Below are 16,864 nucleotides of genomic sequence, written 5' to 3'. Positions count from 1 at the left end.
GTTGGATGTACATTTGAAAAAAAAATACATAACCATTTAGCTATGTTTCTTTTTATAAATAAATTGCTTTTATTGAATATAGTAAAAATTATATGACACTGGAAGGGGCTTGGGACCATGCTGTATTTCTAGTATGCAAAGTGAACAGAAAATCTGATATGATAATTTCTTTGTTTTTTAGTTATTTTATTTTACTTTTTAAACTCCACTATTATGAATGCACAGTATTATGTTAGTTTCAGGTGTACAATATAGTGACTCAATTCTATACATTACTCAGCGCTCATCATCATGTTAAATGGACTCTTAATCTCCTCACCTATTCCACAAATGCCCCCCCACCCCCTCTCTGGTAACCACCAGTTTATTCTCTAATTTATTTATTTAACTGTATTTTTTTAAGATTTTATTTATTCATTCATGATAGACATAGAGAGAGAGAGAGAGGCAGAGACACAGGCAGAGGAAGAAGCAGGCTCCATGCAGGGAGTCTGACACAGGACTCCAACCCTGGTATCCAGGATCAGGCCCTGGGCTGAAGGCGGCGCTAAACCACTGAGCCACTCAGATGTCCCTATTCTCTAATTTAAAAGTCTGTTGGTTTGTCTCTTTTTTTCTTGTTCCTTTTTTTTTTAAATTTATTTTTGCTCCTTTGTTTTGTTTCTTAAATTCCACATATACATGAAATCATGGTATTGGACATGGTAATTTTCATCCTTATGTGAAAACACTTAAAGAACTGTATATTCTGATTATATTATTTTAGAATCTGATAGCAAGAAAAGCCACTGATCCGTGGGAGGACATTTTAGAAACTTTAGCACAAATTAAGCAAGATGCTGTACCTAAGGTATGATCCTACTGGGATCAGCGCTATGCCTACCTCCTGTGGTGTCTGGATGACCCACTGTTGGGCTGTTGAAACCCCCAATATAGAGGAAGCAACCTCTGTTTTTCCCACTGTCAGTAGCCTGAGCTCTTACTGAAGACATGGTCACCAGGATAGCTCCAAGACGGCTGCTCTAGTTATAAAGAATGATAAATGATTCCACTGCGTTACTAATTTTTAAAGTTCTCTGTAGCCCTTGCAATGGAATTCAAATTGTGCCAGTCATCTTTTATTAGTCAGTCCCATGGGATTTTTATTGTTATTTTGAACAAGATCTATTTTTGTTTAATTCTATGGGAACCACACATAGTTTGTGGTTTTTGCCAGAAATTTATTTTCCAATGAGTACTACTCAATTCTAAATAAGTACATTCTGCATTCTTATGCTGGGACATAGTATGGGTGAGTTCAATCAGGAATACCATTTAAAATTGTATAATGCAGCCTGGACTTTCCTTTTTTTGTGTGTATGTGACTTTCCAATTCTAGTAACTACAAGTGAGTTTGGGTCCTGTTTATTGCCTTTCAAAGTGATCCATTTTAAATGAAAACATCTTCTTAAAAAAAAAAAAGTCATTAAGAATTGGTTCTACAACAGTGTGGCTTATTTGTTGACTCATAGCATTGATTTGTGTAAGTGCTCAATGTGTTTATTCACACACTGAGATAAACATTATATTAATTCTAATAAACAGAAACTCAATGTCACATGTCAGTTCACAACAGAGAAAAGGAAACAATTTTCTTACCTAATTTTTGGTGCATGATATCTATGGAACTCTTGAGCTTGTTTTCAGGAGTGGGAAGACAGTTTTGCTCTACTGCACTAAGTTTCAGAGTATGGGTATTAAGACTCTCTTCGACCTGAGAAAAGCAGAGTATTTTCACTTGTAATAAAGCTTAACTCCCAGGACTACAAGAAGCAAAAGAGGCAATCTTATTACAACATGGGACCTTCAAGTGCCTTAGACTCTGAGGGATCTGAAATGTTATATTCTATTCAATGCAATAATGCAATCTTTGAGCAAAACTGTCTAAGCAAAATCTATAGGAAATGATGAATCCTGCACTAAGGCTTAAAGAAATAATAAAACAATAAAGCTTCTACAAAAACTGCTTTCAGAACACCAAGGAGAAAACTGGGGATTTTTAATAAGTGTCATTTATTCTCTTGTCAAAATAGAAAATAAAGTAAATTCATCTGTTTGGTTGATTTGGTTTGGCTTGGTTTTTTTTTTTTTTTTTTTTGTAGACAACATGAACCATGGAAGACTATATGACTTAAACTAGTCATAAAAGTAATTATTTGTCCAAATATCTAAGGCATGAAATAAAACTTTGTTTTGTTTTGCCTTTCAAATGGAGAGATCTTTTTTTTTTTTTTTTTTTTTTGGAGAGATCTTTAAAATGTACTTCTGTATCTCTAGAAAATGATAATAGTAAAATGTAAATGACCTGTAATTTCCTTGACTAGATAACATGGTTGACATTTAAAAAACAATTTTAAAGTAATACAAGCACATGTGTTTAAAAATTCCGGTATTGCTGAGAGGTGTAAATGAGACACAGATGTGTTCCTCCCCTTCCCCACCCCCAACCACCTGCTTATTTCCACCAAGGTATAGTTATTAACAATTGCTTGTGAATCTTTCTAAAAGAGGAAATATATATCTAGACACCAAGAGATATGTGTGTGTATATATATATAATTATGATTTGGGGGGCACCTGGGTGCCTCAGTCAGTTAAATGTCTGACTCTTGTTTCAGGTCAGGTCATGATATTAGGGTGGTGATATTAAGCCCCACATAGGGCTCTGTGCTCAGTCTGCTTGGGATTCTCTCTCTCCCTCTGCCCCTTCCCCTCCCTTGTCTCTCTCTCTTTTTTAAAAAAAATAAAAAAATTAAATTAAGATTTTTTCCACAAAAAGTTTTTTTTTCACAAAAAGTTTATATCATTCTATATACCTTGATTTTTTTCATTTAATAATATATTTTAGATCTTGTTTCAGCACACATAGAACTATCACATTATTTTTAACAGTTGTATAATAGGTCTTTTTATATTGTACTATAAGTATTTAACCAGTCCCCTATTGATTCAGATTTAAGTTATATTTTATTTTTGTGAATATTTATGTAAAGTCTTGACAGTTGAATAGCTGATGAAGAACTATCTACATTTTTTTATTTTGATACATACTGTTTAATTTGTGGAATCAGTTTTCTCTTCCCCCAACATTCGAGATTTAACTATTTCTCTAGTGCTGGTATTAGGAGAATTTTAAATTTTCACCCATTGAAATTTAGTTTATAGTATTCTACTTTTATTTGTTAAATGAACATTTTATCTAAAGAAAAATCAGAATATACTTGCTTTTGGAGTATATGGTATCTTAGCCCAGTGATATGTGGACTTACAAAGGAGAAAGGAAATATTTTAATTTAATAAAACTGGGTTGGCAAATGTGGCTAACACCAAGTCAACCTTCATAAGCCATTGAAGCAAATCATCCTAACATGTATGGAAACAGAAAGGCCCAAAATAGCCAAAAGATTGTTGAAAAAGAAAACAAAAACTGGTGGCATCACAATTCTGGACTTCAAACTCTGCTACAGACCTGTAATCATCAAGACAGATCAGTGGAACAGAATAGAGAACTCAGAAAAGGACCCTCAACTCTAAGGTCAACTCATCTTCAACAATGCAGGAAAGACTATCCAATGGAAAAAAGACAGTCTATTCAACAAATGGTGTTGGAAACATTGGGCAGCCACATGGAAAAGAATGAAACTGGACCATTTCCTCACACCATACACAAAAATAGACTAAAAATGGTTGAAAGACCTAAATATGAGACAGGAATCCATCAGAATCCTAGAGGGGAACACAGGCAGCAACCTCTTTGACCTCAGCCACAGCAACTTTTTCCCAGACATGTCTCCAAAGGCAAAGGAAACAAAGGGAAAAATGAACTATTGGGATTTCATCAAGATAAAAAGCTTTTGCACAGCAAAGAAAACAACAAGCCCAAAAGGTGACCAATAGAATGGGAGAGATATTTGCAAATAACTTAGATAAAGGGCTAATATCCAAAATCTATAAAGAACTTTCATCGACAGATGAAAGGATAAAGAAGATGTGGTATATATATACACAATGGACTACTACTCAGCCATCAAAAAAAATGAAATCTTGTCATTTGCAATGACATGTATAGAACTAGAAGATATGCTAACTGAAATAAGTTAATCAGAGAGAGACAATTATCATATTGTCACGCATATGCAGAATTTAAGAAACAAAACAAAGGATCACCGGGGAAGAGAGGAAAAAATAAAACAAGACAAAATCAGAGAGGGAGACAAACCATAAGAGACTCTTAATCATAGGAAACAAACTGAGAGTCACTGGAGGGGAGGAGGGTGGGTGATGGGCATTAAGGAGGTAATTTGTTGTGATGAGCACTGGGTGTTATGTGCAACTGATGAATCCCTGTACTCTACCTCTGAAACCAATAAGACATTGTATGTTGATTAACTGAAATTAAATAAAATCAAAATAAAATTAAAATTAAAAAAAAATGCTTCATAGGTCAGTGAATTTTAGGAAATTTTTAGAGTAAATTAAATTGATAATTCCCATGTTCAAAAGATGGTATGTAGCCGGAGAGATGGGAGATTGGCAAGTTTCATAAGAGGTACTATTATGAAACTTGCCCAAGCTTGGGGGTTTCAGTCTTGCAGGGTGAAAAGAATTCAGGAAATTAGTTGTACAATGTGAATGCACTTACCACCATTGAATGCTACATTTCAAGGTGGTTGCAATAGTACCTCTTACGTTATGTGTATTTTACCACAATTAAAATGAAAGATAACGAGCTGAATTATGCTCTATAGAGAAAGAGGCTGGAGGATCCCTGGGTGGCTCAGTGGTTTAGCGCCTGCCTTCGGCCCAGGGCCTGATCCTGGAGTCCTGGGATCGAGTCTCATGTCGGGCTCCCTGCGTGGAGCCTGCTTCTCCCTCTGCTTGTGTCTCTGCCTCTCTCTCTCTCTCTCTCTCTGTCTCTCATGAATAAATAAGTAAAATCTTAAAAAAAAAAAAAAGAAAGAGGCCAATTACCTATCTGTAATTTCAAGAGTGTGAGAGAAGAGCCAGTACCAGAAATATAGTCAAATCCCTTCGGGAGCCAATGAATGTCATTACACACTCAGATAAGGTCCTGAAGGCAAAGATCCCTGGTAGAGACGCAGAGGGAATCTAAGGCACAGATTACTGATACCAGGAGCACAATCACCCCTATTCGGCTCTGCAATAGCTGCCTGCTGTACCTGACGACTTCCAGGACATTTCCCCAACGGGAAGAGCACCTGTTCTCTGGGGCCTAATCAAATGTATCTGCAAGTGAACCTGTGTTCGTTGTCTGCGATTCTAAAGATCAGATTTAAAAAAATAATAATAAAAAAATAAAAAATAAAGATCATATTTACTACCTGGAGTCACAGATGATGCACGGCCACCAAGAAGAGGAAGGCCGCCGTGAGCACCGGTGCCTCGGGTCGTTCTCGGTCATACACCGATGTTTCAAAGCACCCTGTAATATTTTTATTTGTCCTCGCTCACAGACACCTGGTGAGAGAAACTGGAATCAAAGGGAGAGGGAAGAACCAAAAGCCAGAGAAAATCATGACTTCTGTTCACAACGACTTTGAGTCCCAGGTCCTGATGACCAGAGTGGACAAATCACGGTTAGAAAAATAAAACGTATTGATCTTGGAGAGGTGACTCACGATGCATGTTAGGGGATTATCTAACGAGAATGTTCCACGCACTTAATAAGACTGTTTCTCAACTACTCAATGGCAGTTGAACAGTCGCCTGCTGGCATTCCTACCTTCTATCACAGCACAGAGCGGAGGTTCTCGATGTTGGCAGCACCTTAAAATCACCTGCGGGAGCTGGTAACAGTCTGATGCCCTGGGGTCATCCCAGACCAGCTAATCAGATTCTCTGGGGTGGGTTCCAGGTGATTTCGACCTGCAGGTACAGCTGAGAATCACTGGCATAAAGATTGTCAGTGTCTGTAAGGCTTGGGGGCGGGTGGGAGGGAGGACTTCTTTCTCCCCCAACAGAAATTTGCCTTAGCAGGCTTGGGATTTTCCCAAGATCTGTATTTCTTATGTGCATTTCAGTTGATGATGCTAATGCCTGTGGCTCGGGTGCACACAGACAAATACTACTACGGTGACTGAAATTCCTGATCTTTTCATCCTAATCATGGATCTCTTCTGCTGCTGGATAAATCTGGTCCCCTGGGCTTTGTTAATAAGGCTCTTTACCCCAAGCTAGTAATTTTTTTTTGTTTTGCCCTGAAACATGTCCAAGATCTTCACATATTACTCCCAATGAGTGGCTCCAGAAATGGCCACATAATCCAACGAAGCCCCGACCAAGGTTGACCCGAGTGGAAAGATGACATCATGGTTTCTCCACGCTGTATCTTGGTAATAACTCCTGGACACTTGCTTTAAAAAGTAACAATACAATATTGAACATGATCATCAACATCAAAATGCAACAGTAGGGCTGTTCTGTGAGGTCAGTATGAACCTGAGAATACTTTTTATGTAAGCGTATGCAAAAATTAGCTCTCTGAAGGGTGCATTTGTATTTTACCTTTTGAAGTTTTGTCCTTATTAAATTTTACCATGATTTTTTTTCCTTTTTATTTTTTTAGAGAGAGAGAGAGAGAGAGAGAATGCATGTGCACAGTGCTCAGTGGGGAGGGGCAGAGGGAGAGGGAGAGAGAGAAACTCCAGCAGACTCCCTGAAGTGGGAAGAACCGGATGCAGGGCTCAATCTCACAACCCTGAGATCATGACCTGAGCTGAAATCAAGAGTCAGATGCTTTGGACGCCTGGGTGGCTCAGCGGTTGAGCATCTGCCTTCAGCCCAGGGCATGATCCTGGAGTCCCAGGATCAAGTCCCACATCGGGCTCCCTGCATGGAGCCTGCTTCTCCCTCTGCCTGTGTCTCTGCCTCTCTCTCTCTTTCTCTCTCTCTCTCATGAATAAATAAATAGAATATAGATTTTTAAAAAAAGAGTCAGATGCTTAACCGACTGAGCCACCCAGGTATCCACCATGATTATTTTTGACTGCTGCTCACTAAGCACCTTAATGGTGATGGGCACTTGTCTGTTCTATTACTCATGTTGCTGGGAGAAATGTAAATTCTTCTGATGGCCAGGAGATGTCCTGTACTTTTGTACGTCCTGTTTCCCCAGGCTCGCCTTGAACTCTCTACACCTGTTTGAATCATTGTAGCCTAGAATGGGGTGCTCACAGTCAACATTGTGGAGTGGCAAGAGAATCTTTGGGATGAAATCTAGTTCAGACTCCTAGCCCTGATTCTTATTAGCTGTGTGATCTTCAGCAATACCTAATTTTATAGAGCCTCTTTTTTTTCATCCTGGAAAAATGATGCTACAAATACTTCCCTCAAAGGGGTATTTTGGAAATGATTAAACTAAACGTACAAACATTTAACACATTGGTTGACACATAGTTAGGTGCTGGAGAGAAAGGTGTTTTTTTTTTTTTCTTTCATGTAATTAGATAAAACATAAACAGCTAAGGGCATAAATATAGATATTTTTCTAACTTAATCCACTCAGAGAAATTAAGGGAAAGGAAAAATAATTAAAATATGTTGGACTAACTAACCCTCAGAAGGTCACTCAACCAAGAGGGACTGGGTGAACTCTAGCATCAGGTGAGGGTGAGCAGGGAGCACTCTGGGTGCTGGGTGGGAGCCAGGCCAGGAGCCCCAAGGCCACGGCCAACAATGAGGCACAGGGTGAAGCCAAGGAGATGAACCTGAGCCAATGAGAGGCAAAGGCTAGTACTCGAAGGAGGCAGGGAGTCAATGCTGAGCAATAGTTGGCCCTCAGAGAACCTGGAAGAAGCCTCAAGGAAGAAATTAGAACCCAAGAGTCCGCAGAGCAGTTGGTGGAGCCTGGGTAAGGTGGGATTGCAGAGCCACAAGGCCTCAGGCTGGGGTCACCCCAGAAATAAGTTACAATCTTTTTCTTCTTTTAATATTTTATTTATTTATTCCCTCAGAGAGAAGCAGAGGGAGGAGCAGGCTCTTTAGGGAGCCCGATGTGGGACTCAATCCCAGGACCTTGGGATCATGACCTGAGCCGAAGGCAGATGCTCAACCACTGAACCACCCAGGTGTCCCCGGTTACACTCTTCTAAGGCATACTTATCTTTTCCTATTAGCCTGGCTAAACTTTTCCATCCTTGTCAAAGTCCCTCCTTTTGTTAGGCTTTCTTTGATGGGCATAACTGTATTTTTCTATATTTAGGCCCTGTACTAAGCAGAGCAGTCTAGATAATGTATCTCTAAAATCTCAGCGACTTAACACAATCAAAGTTCATTTTCGGCCCCTATCACGGCCCATGCTAAGTCTGTGGGGGTGGGGAGGAAGGGGGGCTCTGCTTCTTGCAGTAATTCAGGAACCCAGGTTCCTTTGATCTGATGGCGTTGCCATTCCCCAACAGGGATTCTGAAAGTTGGTTCATAAGATCCTTTTTTACATTTTTAGCACCAGCTTGTTAAGGAAGTGTGAGCTACCTCCTGCTCCCCTACCAGCTGCCTTCTTAAGTCTTTTGATTCCATCCTTCCCATCAATATGCTCATTAACAAATTCAGAAAAATGTGCTTTTGACCAAGTAAATTGATAAACAGGTGCCAAACCTGTGTGATGTTTCCTTAGGATTGGTTCTGAGCCCAGAACTCTTATTTCCCTTGGTGGTTTGGGTAATAGAGAAGTAGCTCATTATATTGCTAAAATACATTTTCAGCATGAGAAGAGATAGGACTTTAATTAGGAACAGTTTGGACTTAGCTGTAGAAGTTACCAGAGACCATCCGTAGAAATGAGACTCACCCAAAAACGAGAAAGAACATCTTGGAGTCTCAGTTTCCCTTAGGGAAGGAGGTCAGCTAGACAGTCCTCAGGCTTCCTTCTAAGTCTTCGGATAGTAGGAAGATGAAGAAAAGCTTTATGAAAATGGTAGTCAAGGCTGAAAAATATCTAATAATTTTCAGTGGTTTATATGTGAATATGGTATTAAAGTGAAGCAGTTGTGAATAAAAAAATGCACTAATAAAAATGTAGGGGTGCCTGAGTAGCTTAGTTGGTTGAGCATCAGACTTCAGCTCAGGTCTGATCTCGGGGTCTGGGATCGAGCCCTACTTCAGGCTCCATGCTCATTGGAGAGTCTGCTTGTCCCCCTGCCCCTCCTCCTGCTCAAGCTCTCTCCCTCTCAAGTAAATAAATATTTTTTAAAAATGTAATAGGTGTGTGGGTTAGCACTTTTAGTTGCAAGCAAGAGAAATTCTGACTGATTTAAGCAAAAAAGCAATTTGTTGAAAGGGTCTTAGGGTAAATCAGAGGTCCAAGGGGGTCATCCAAAATGAAGAACAGAGGGTGCCTGGAGAAAGTTTATAGGAAGGTCACAAGGACATGGAAAATAGAGATTATTTTTATTTTATTTTATTTTATTTTATTTTATTTTATTTTATTTTATTTTATTTTATTATTTTTTATTATTATTTCAAAAGAGTCAAAAGAATGAGTGTGATTTGGCTTTAAGAAAAGATTCAGGGGGGATCCCTGGGTGGCTCAGCGGTTTAGCGCCTGCCTTTAGTCCAGGGTGTGATCCTGGAGACCCGGGATCAAGTCCCACGTCAGGCTCCCGGCATGGAGCCTGCTTCTCCCTCCTCCTGTGTCTCTGACTCTCTCTCTCTATGTCTCTCATAAATAAATAAATAAGTTTTTTTTTTTTTTTAAATTCAGGGACAGAGAACAAGTGTATTTACTATTATATAGATTCTGCTGCATTAATCAGAGACCCAAACTAACAATAGATGGTCCTGGGACACCTGGTGGCTCCGTCAGTTATGCCTCTGGCTCCTGGTCTTGGCTCAGGTAATGATCTCAGGGTCCTGGGATGAAGCCTCACGTTGGGCTCCATGCTCAGGGTGGAGTCTACTTGAGATTCTCTCTCTCTCCCTCTGCCCCTCTTGCACATGCTGTCTCTCTCTAAATAAATAAATAAATAAATAAATAAATAAATAAATAAATAAATAAAGTCTTTAAAAAAACAAAAAAAGTAGAGGGTCTCAGGGATGACATGGAGGTTTTGCTCCATGAAGTCATTCAGAGATCCAAGTTCCTCCATCTTAATTGATCCATGATACTTAGGACACTGCCCTTGTCCACATGGTGAATACGGCACACCGTCACATGACATTCACCGTGCAGGCAGCAGGAGGAGGAATGATTCCCTTAGACACATCCCAGAGCTGACCATATCATTTCCCATCGTATGCAGACGGTCAGCTCTCGGTAACATGGCAATACTGAACCATAGGGAAGCTGAACATCGCAGTCTCTATATTGAAAGTCCATGCGAATGTCTATCAGTGAAGGATTCCCTCATTATAGAGGAAGAGAAAAGATACTGGAGAACAATCAATATTGAAGCAATCTCTGCTTTGATAGATAGCAGGTTAAAACTTTAGCATACAGGATCAGAGGAGATGGCGGTAGAATTTTCAAGGGTCGCTGAACACAGTTACTTTAGAATGTGAAAAATGCCTGCAGATGTCTTAAAATGGAAAGTTGTCATTTGTAATGAAATAGGTTGAGGAAAGGGATGGCTCATATTCAGCCCCAGCCTAATGTCTATATTCAGAAATGACAAAAGGACAAAGGTTAAGAGTGGTTGTTTTGTTTTTGTTTTTTAAGATCTTATTCATTTATTCACGAGAGAGAGACACACACACAGAGGCAGAGACACAGGCAGAGGGAGAAGACAAAGGACAAAGTTTAAAGGTCCTTCTCAGGGCAGATTGCTACAGCTAGAGTTGTATGCTTGGAGAATGCCCCGTGCCTGTCCAAACGCTCCTCTGGCTCATTGTAGAAAACGCCATGGCCCCTAAGGAGGTCAGAGAGGCCTCGGGCCCAGAGGAGACTCAGAAAATACCAAGGGAAGTTTACAGATGACAAATACAAGGGCAAATTGGGTGCAAGTTCAAAGCTGTGGAAATATCATGGAGAGATAGAGGGCACATGTACGTCTGAGTTATCTTGCCACACACCACTCCGGGCAAAGAGTAATGGGGCTCTAAGCCACTGGTGGCAAGGGCACGGGGCAGCGTCCAGAGAACGACAGCTGGCTCCGAACCCTCCAGGGCCCGGGGTGCCCAGCTGGCAGGCTCCCCCCAACTCTTCTGAAGCACGCTTTCTGCAGTAGTCTTCAAGCAACTGCTTTTCTAGGAGAGCAGTCATGCTTGGCCTGTCTCCACTACTGTAAATGCCTCAAAAGCTTTTTATAGGCCTTCTCTTTGAAACGCTCTGAAAAGCTCAAGGAAAGCTTTGTGATCCGGTGGCCGTCTTTCCTGCCCGCCCAGAGGAGGCCCACCTGAGGAGGGAGGCCGGACGGCCAGGCCACAGAAGAACTGAGAGAGACGGGGCTGAGGAGGAGAAGCAGAGGTCAAGGCTTGGGGCTGGGAGCCTTGGGGCTCCAGCCCTGCCCTTCCCAGTTCTAGAAGCCAACAGAGCCTCTGTATTTGCTTAGGATGCTCGGAACTGAGTTGTCCTCATAGCTAAGAGACTCACGTTTAAGAGTTTGCCTTTCTTCCATTCTCTCCCTGCCTTTGACCCCTTTCTTTCAAGACCCCTGAATGAATTGGCACTGCCGGACCCCTACAATGCAGGACCTGCCTCTCTCTTTCCTGGTTCTCGAGTTTTCCACCTTTAGCTAATTTTCTTAGTTTCCTTTGCCGGATTCACCAATGGTGACCACAAATTCTTATTTCTTAATTTCTTCCTGAGTCTCTCCTCACTTCCATCCCCTACCTTTATTTATTTTTTAAAATCACCTCAGATGACTTCTCTGTTTTCCTTGGAGCAGACGTATCAAGCTCAGTTTCTTTCTCTTTTGCTTTTGCTCTGTGTCTTTGCAGCTGGTACCCTTATGTTTTTCTTCTCTTCTGATCTTAACCTTGGGACGTTTGTATAAAGGCATTCCTTTTTGACACAGAGATCACATACCGACCATCCTGCACACTGCCAGCCTGTTTTTGTTTTGTTTTGCTACCATATTAGACCCTGCTGTTATGTTTCATGCCCAAAACACTTCCAGACTATGCAATTCACTCTGATGGTTTGTTGATGCCTCATCTCTGTCCGTCCCTCACATTAAGTGAAAGTATTACTCCTAAATGAAAACCACTGGCAAATATTTCATTCTACTCATGCCAGCAGGCCAGCAGTTCTGTTTTTCACTCAATCCTTTTTTTTTTCCCACATTTTATTTATTGATTGATTTGAGAGAGAGAGAGAGAGAGAGAGAATGAGAGAGGAGGGAGAAGGAAAAGCAGTCTCTGCACTGATCAAGGAGCCAGACTCAAGGTTCAAGCCCACAGCCCTGAGATCATGACCCCAGCCGGAATTAAGAGTCAGTCGGTCACTTAACTGACTGAGCCACGCAGGTGTCCCTCTCACTTATTCCTTTAATTCAAGCCTCAGACCAGCCCCCTTCTCCAGGGCTATTAAACCTTTATAGTTATTTAAAGACAAATCCTGCAGTGCTTGCTTAGATCACCAGTCCAACTGATAAACGTGGAAGGAATGAAGGATGTAACAAACACCACAGTAATAACGCCACAGTGCTGCAGGTAAGAACCATTGATGGATGCTGAAAATAATGGGCAAAGTATAAGAAACAGGATATAGGGGCACCTGGGTGGCTCAGCAGTTGAGCACCTGCCTTCAGCCCAGGGTGTGATCCTGGAATCCTGGGATCGAGTCTCGCATCGGGCTCCCTGCGAGGAGTCTGCTTCTCCCTCTGCCTGTGTCTCTGTCTCTCTCTCTCTCTCATGAATAAATAAAATCTTTAAAAAAAATAGGAAACAAAAAAAAAATAGGAAACAGGATATTTGCATAGTGTCAAAGAATCTCCCCCCGCCCCCACCAAAATATATTGATCATGAGGCGGATAATTATAAGTTTACACTTGAGAAACCCGAAAGACATCGCTTTAATCAAGTGATCAAGGTTAGCATCAGCACCAATAAGGCACATCAATGTCACAAAACCATGGTATGATGCATGACATATGCACAATATTCTTTCTAAAATGTTCTCACCAAAATTGTATAACCTCAGTGTAATCATGAGATATCAGAAAAACGCAAATCAAGGAACATTCCATAGAATAACTAACCAGTGTTCCCGGAATCACATTCCCAGATAAATGAATTACTCCCAAGTTCCAAGCATCAAGGTCATGATAAGGAAAGACTGAGGAAATGTTACCGATTGGAGTAGACTAAGGACACCAGACAACTGAGTGCACTTGGCCCTGAATTGGAGCCTGGACAAGAAAAGGACAGTAGAGGGCAACTGGTGAAATTTGAGTAATAGCTGCAGATTAAGTAATGTTATTGTTGATGTTAGTTTTCTTATTCCTAACTGTGGTTTTTTATTTTTATTTTTATTTTTTTATTTTTTATTTTCCTAACTGTGGCTTTTTTTTAAAAAATTGAGATATAATTGACATATAACCTTATCTTAGTCTCAGGTATATAACATAATTTGATCAAATTTGATTTTTTTTCTTTTTCTTTTTTTCATTTTTCTTTTTTTTTTTCAAATTTGATTTGATCACAAAATGATCATAATAAACCTAGTCAACATCCATCACCACACATACTTCTTTTTAAAAAGATTTTATTTATTTGAGAGAGAAAGGGAGAGAACGCAAGCGTGAGCAGGGGGAGCAGCAGGAGAGGGAGAAGCAGACTCCCTGCTGAGCAGTGAGCCTGACACAAGGCTCGAACCCAGGACCTTGAGATCAAGGCAGATGCTGAACTATCTGAGCCACCTGGGCACCCCCATCACCACACATACTTACAAAATTTTTTTCTTGTGATGAGAACTTTTAATATCTCTCTCAGCAACTTTCAATAAAGTATTGTTAACTATAGTCACTATGTTAATTTTCTAATTTGGGCAATTATTGATTTACGTAATCTGTGTTACAGCTGAGGCATCAAGGTTTTGAAAAGCTGCTCAAGTGTTTCTAATGTGCAAAATCTGAGAACCACTGATCTAACTATATCGTAAACGAGAGAAGTCTTAAATGTTTGTAACCACCCGGGGACCAGCTGCAGCCTACCCCACTAGCCCCTGTGGATTAAGTCCTTTCAGAGATTGCAACAGCCACGACCTTGATTGGGACTCTGTGAAGGATTGGGCTTCCCACAGGTGGGACACCTGCAGATCAGAGAGGATCCAGGTATGGACTGTGTCCCCCATCCACATCCCCCACCTCTCACTCCAGCTACTGCAGCACTGACCAGTTTCCTGTGGGCTTTGATGGGTGTCGTGCAGATGCCCTTGAGCCTGTGCAGTGAGCCTCTCACCTTTGGCCTGGGGTTTTGGCAATGCTGAGATAAGCGACATCTGTGAGAACCGACTCCGGGCTTATCCGTGCGCAGCCCAGAAGAGCGGGTAAGTAATGACAGTTGCCCATGTTATCCCCTCGGTAGGTGGTTTGGAGGTGCCTTTTGTCAGCTCTTCAGGAGGTTGGCTCAGTTTCACATCCATATATTGTTTCTCTCACCCTCCCTGTTCCTTTCACCTGTCCTGCCCAATGTCCAGGAATCACATTCTCAAATAAACAACTTACAAATTCCAAAAGGTCTATTTTGCAGAGAACCGAGTCAAAGATATCTTTAATGAAAACAATAAAATGACTTAAAGTTGAGAATGTCATGGAAAATCCAAGATGTGTGATCTGGGGATGAGAGTCTCTTCTGCTCTTTATGCTCTCTGACTCCCTTTACTCCTCTACTTTTTTTATGGAGGCAAAATGGCTAGTCCAGCATCCACTTTCTTTCCTTTTTTGACCTGTCTGTCCTAACTCTACAACTTCCTTCTGCTACCCCTATCCTCCTGTTTCCATTTGTTGCTCATAGCTCACCTTCATGAGCCCGTTGGCTGAAGACAGAAGGAAACGGGGCTGCTTACACCACTGTTCCACTCTGTTTAAACAAATTCCCCTGTAGGAAACAGATAAAATCTTTTTAAAAGAGGGTAGAAAGGGTTGCCTGGGTGGCTCAGTCAGTTAAGCATTTGCCTTGGGCTCAGGTCTCGATCTAGAGGTCCTGGGATAGAGCCCCACATCGTAGGGCTCCCTGTTCAGCCAGGGGTATGCTTCTCCCTCTCCCTCTGCCTCTCTCCACCCCCGCTCATGCTCACTCTCTCTCTCTCTCTCTCTCTCTCAAATAAATAAATAAAATCTTAAAAACAAAACCAAAAAAATTTGCCCCTTGTCAGGCTGCCACCACTGTTGCCCTTGCAACCAAGTCTCCTTTCCTCCTCCAGCATGTGCGTACCTCCCTTCACAGGTAGCCCAGGACTGTCCACCGGCCACCCGAGTGCCCCATCTGCCCATCCCACGCCTTTCCTCTGTCATGTCATCACTGATGAAGTCATCAGCGCCTCGCCCATGGTCTGCTCTGGATCTTACCACTTGGGCAGCAACTGCGGTGAAGCAAGTAGGGAAAGAAGCGATGCAGAAGTAGTCCCTAAGGACTGTTTGGCTTCTTCAAGGCTATAATCATTTATTTATTCATTTGGTAGACATTTATTGAGTGCTTAATATGTGCTACGCATAGTTTTAGGTGTTGGGTATAGATGGCTGTGAATAAGATCTGCCTGTGTCCAGCTTACGTTCCAGTGAATGGCAAATTAGCGCTCGAACTGTGACCTAAACACTACATCTCTCTTACCTTCTGAAATAGTTCTTTTCTCACTGTATTCTTCTTTTTTTTTTTAAGATTTTATTTATTTGTTCATGAGAGACACAGAGAGGCAGAGACACAGGCAGAGGGAGAAGCAGGCTCCATGCAGGGAGCTGGATGCAGGACTCGATCCCAGGACCTCAAGATCACACCCTGGGCTGAAGGCAGACACTCAACCACTGAGCCACCCAGATGTCCCTTCTCACTGTATTCTTCTTTTCACTCTGTTTCCTGAATGGCAGGCTTAGCACTCCTTCTTACAGCCCATGGCTCAAATTTCTTATTAGTCTCGGGCTTAAGATTAAAGTTGATATTTGACCCATGACTCTTCTATTGGCTCAGGGCTCCTCTCCTGTTGAAGGGAAAGCTTGGCTACCTGAGTGGTCTTCAGTTGTAAACTACTCCAGGTTGCTGGATCTAGCTTCCCCTGTTGTGGTGGGATCACAATCATGTGGAGGGCAGGAAATGGTACGGAGTAGGTTCTAAGCCACAGCTCTTGTCCATGGATCGTTCTCTTTGCACTCTTGCAAAGACTCCCATGTTCTCAGATCTGTAACTTAATATTTATTACAACAACAACAATTCTTCCTTATGTAACAGTCCATGGCCCTTAGTTGGGGTGCAATTAGTGGAGACCACTGAGATCTATGGTGTATGTGTGGGCTGGTTTAGCTTTATAGAGGGGGCAAGCAGATTCATAAAGAGGCCAAGTGATGTACAGATTTTCTGATTTCCCCTCATCCCTCTTGCAAAGGCCATGGAAAATGAGTGCCTTTTTGGGTGGGTTGCACTCCCTTTGGGAATTTGCCATTGTTATTGTTTTTTTTTTTTTTTTTTTTAGAGATTTTGTATATTTATTTGAGAGAGTACTAGAGGGAGAGCAAGCATGAGTGGGGGATAGAGGAAAAGGGAGAAGCAGGCTCCCGAGCCCCACATGAGGCTTGATCTCAGGACCCTGGGATCATGACCTGAGCCAAAGACAGACACCCAACCGACTGACCCACCCAAGCACCCCGCCATTATTGTTTTTGAAGATAAAGCAAGTTGTACTCTTGTTGGGAGCATGCTATGAAAGTGCACACATGGG

The 16,864-nt window shown here is 41.5% G+C and overlaps 2 long non-coding RNA genes across 15 annotated transcripts in view; one reads left to right on the top strand and one right to left on the bottom strand.

Annotated features, from left to right (window-relative positions):
- LOC144292984 (uncharacterized) overlaps positions 1 to 5,972 on the bottom strand; it is a 40,775-nt gene extending 34,803 nt beyond the window's left edge. The window contains exons 1-2 of one of the 3 annotated variants that reach the window (XR_013360417.1): positions 5,382 to 5,972; positions 1,639 to 1,753 (exon numbers count right to left, since the gene is read on the bottom strand). This is a non-coding gene — a long non-coding RNA (uncharacterized LOC144292984). The remainder of the gene's footprint in view (positions 1 to 1,638; positions 1,754 to 5,381) is intronic. The other 2 variants (XR_013360419.1, XR_013360418.1) reach the window with 2 other exon arrangements.
- The window catches only part of LOC144292980 (uncharacterized), a 62,434-nt gene that overhangs the window by 29,339 nt on the left and 16,231 nt on the right, over positions 1 to 16,864 (top strand). Inside the window, exons 1-4 of one of the 12 annotated variants that reach the window (XR_013360401.1) lie at positions 5,756 to 5,931; positions 6,274 to 6,486; positions 14,014 to 14,482; positions 15,382 to 15,522. This is a non-coding gene — a long non-coding RNA (uncharacterized LOC144292980). Of the gene's footprint in view, positions 1 to 5,755; positions 5,932 to 6,273; positions 6,487 to 8,012; positions 8,127 to 12,533; positions 12,646 to 14,013; positions 14,483 to 15,381; positions 15,523 to 16,864 lie in introns of those variants that run through there. The other 11 variants (XR_013360403.1, XR_013360402.1, XR_013360404.1 and 8 more) reach the window with 11 other exon arrangements.

This window comes from Canis aureus, chromosome 21 (assembly GCF_053574225.1).
Source record: "Canis aureus isolate CA01 chromosome 21, VMU_Caureus_v.1.0, whole genome shotgun sequence".
In the NCBI taxonomy this organism is placed as follows: domain Eukaryota; kingdom Metazoa; phylum Chordata; class Mammalia; order Carnivora; family Canidae; genus Canis; species Canis aureus.
This window is presented reverse-complemented; position numbering and strand designations above follow the sequence as displayed.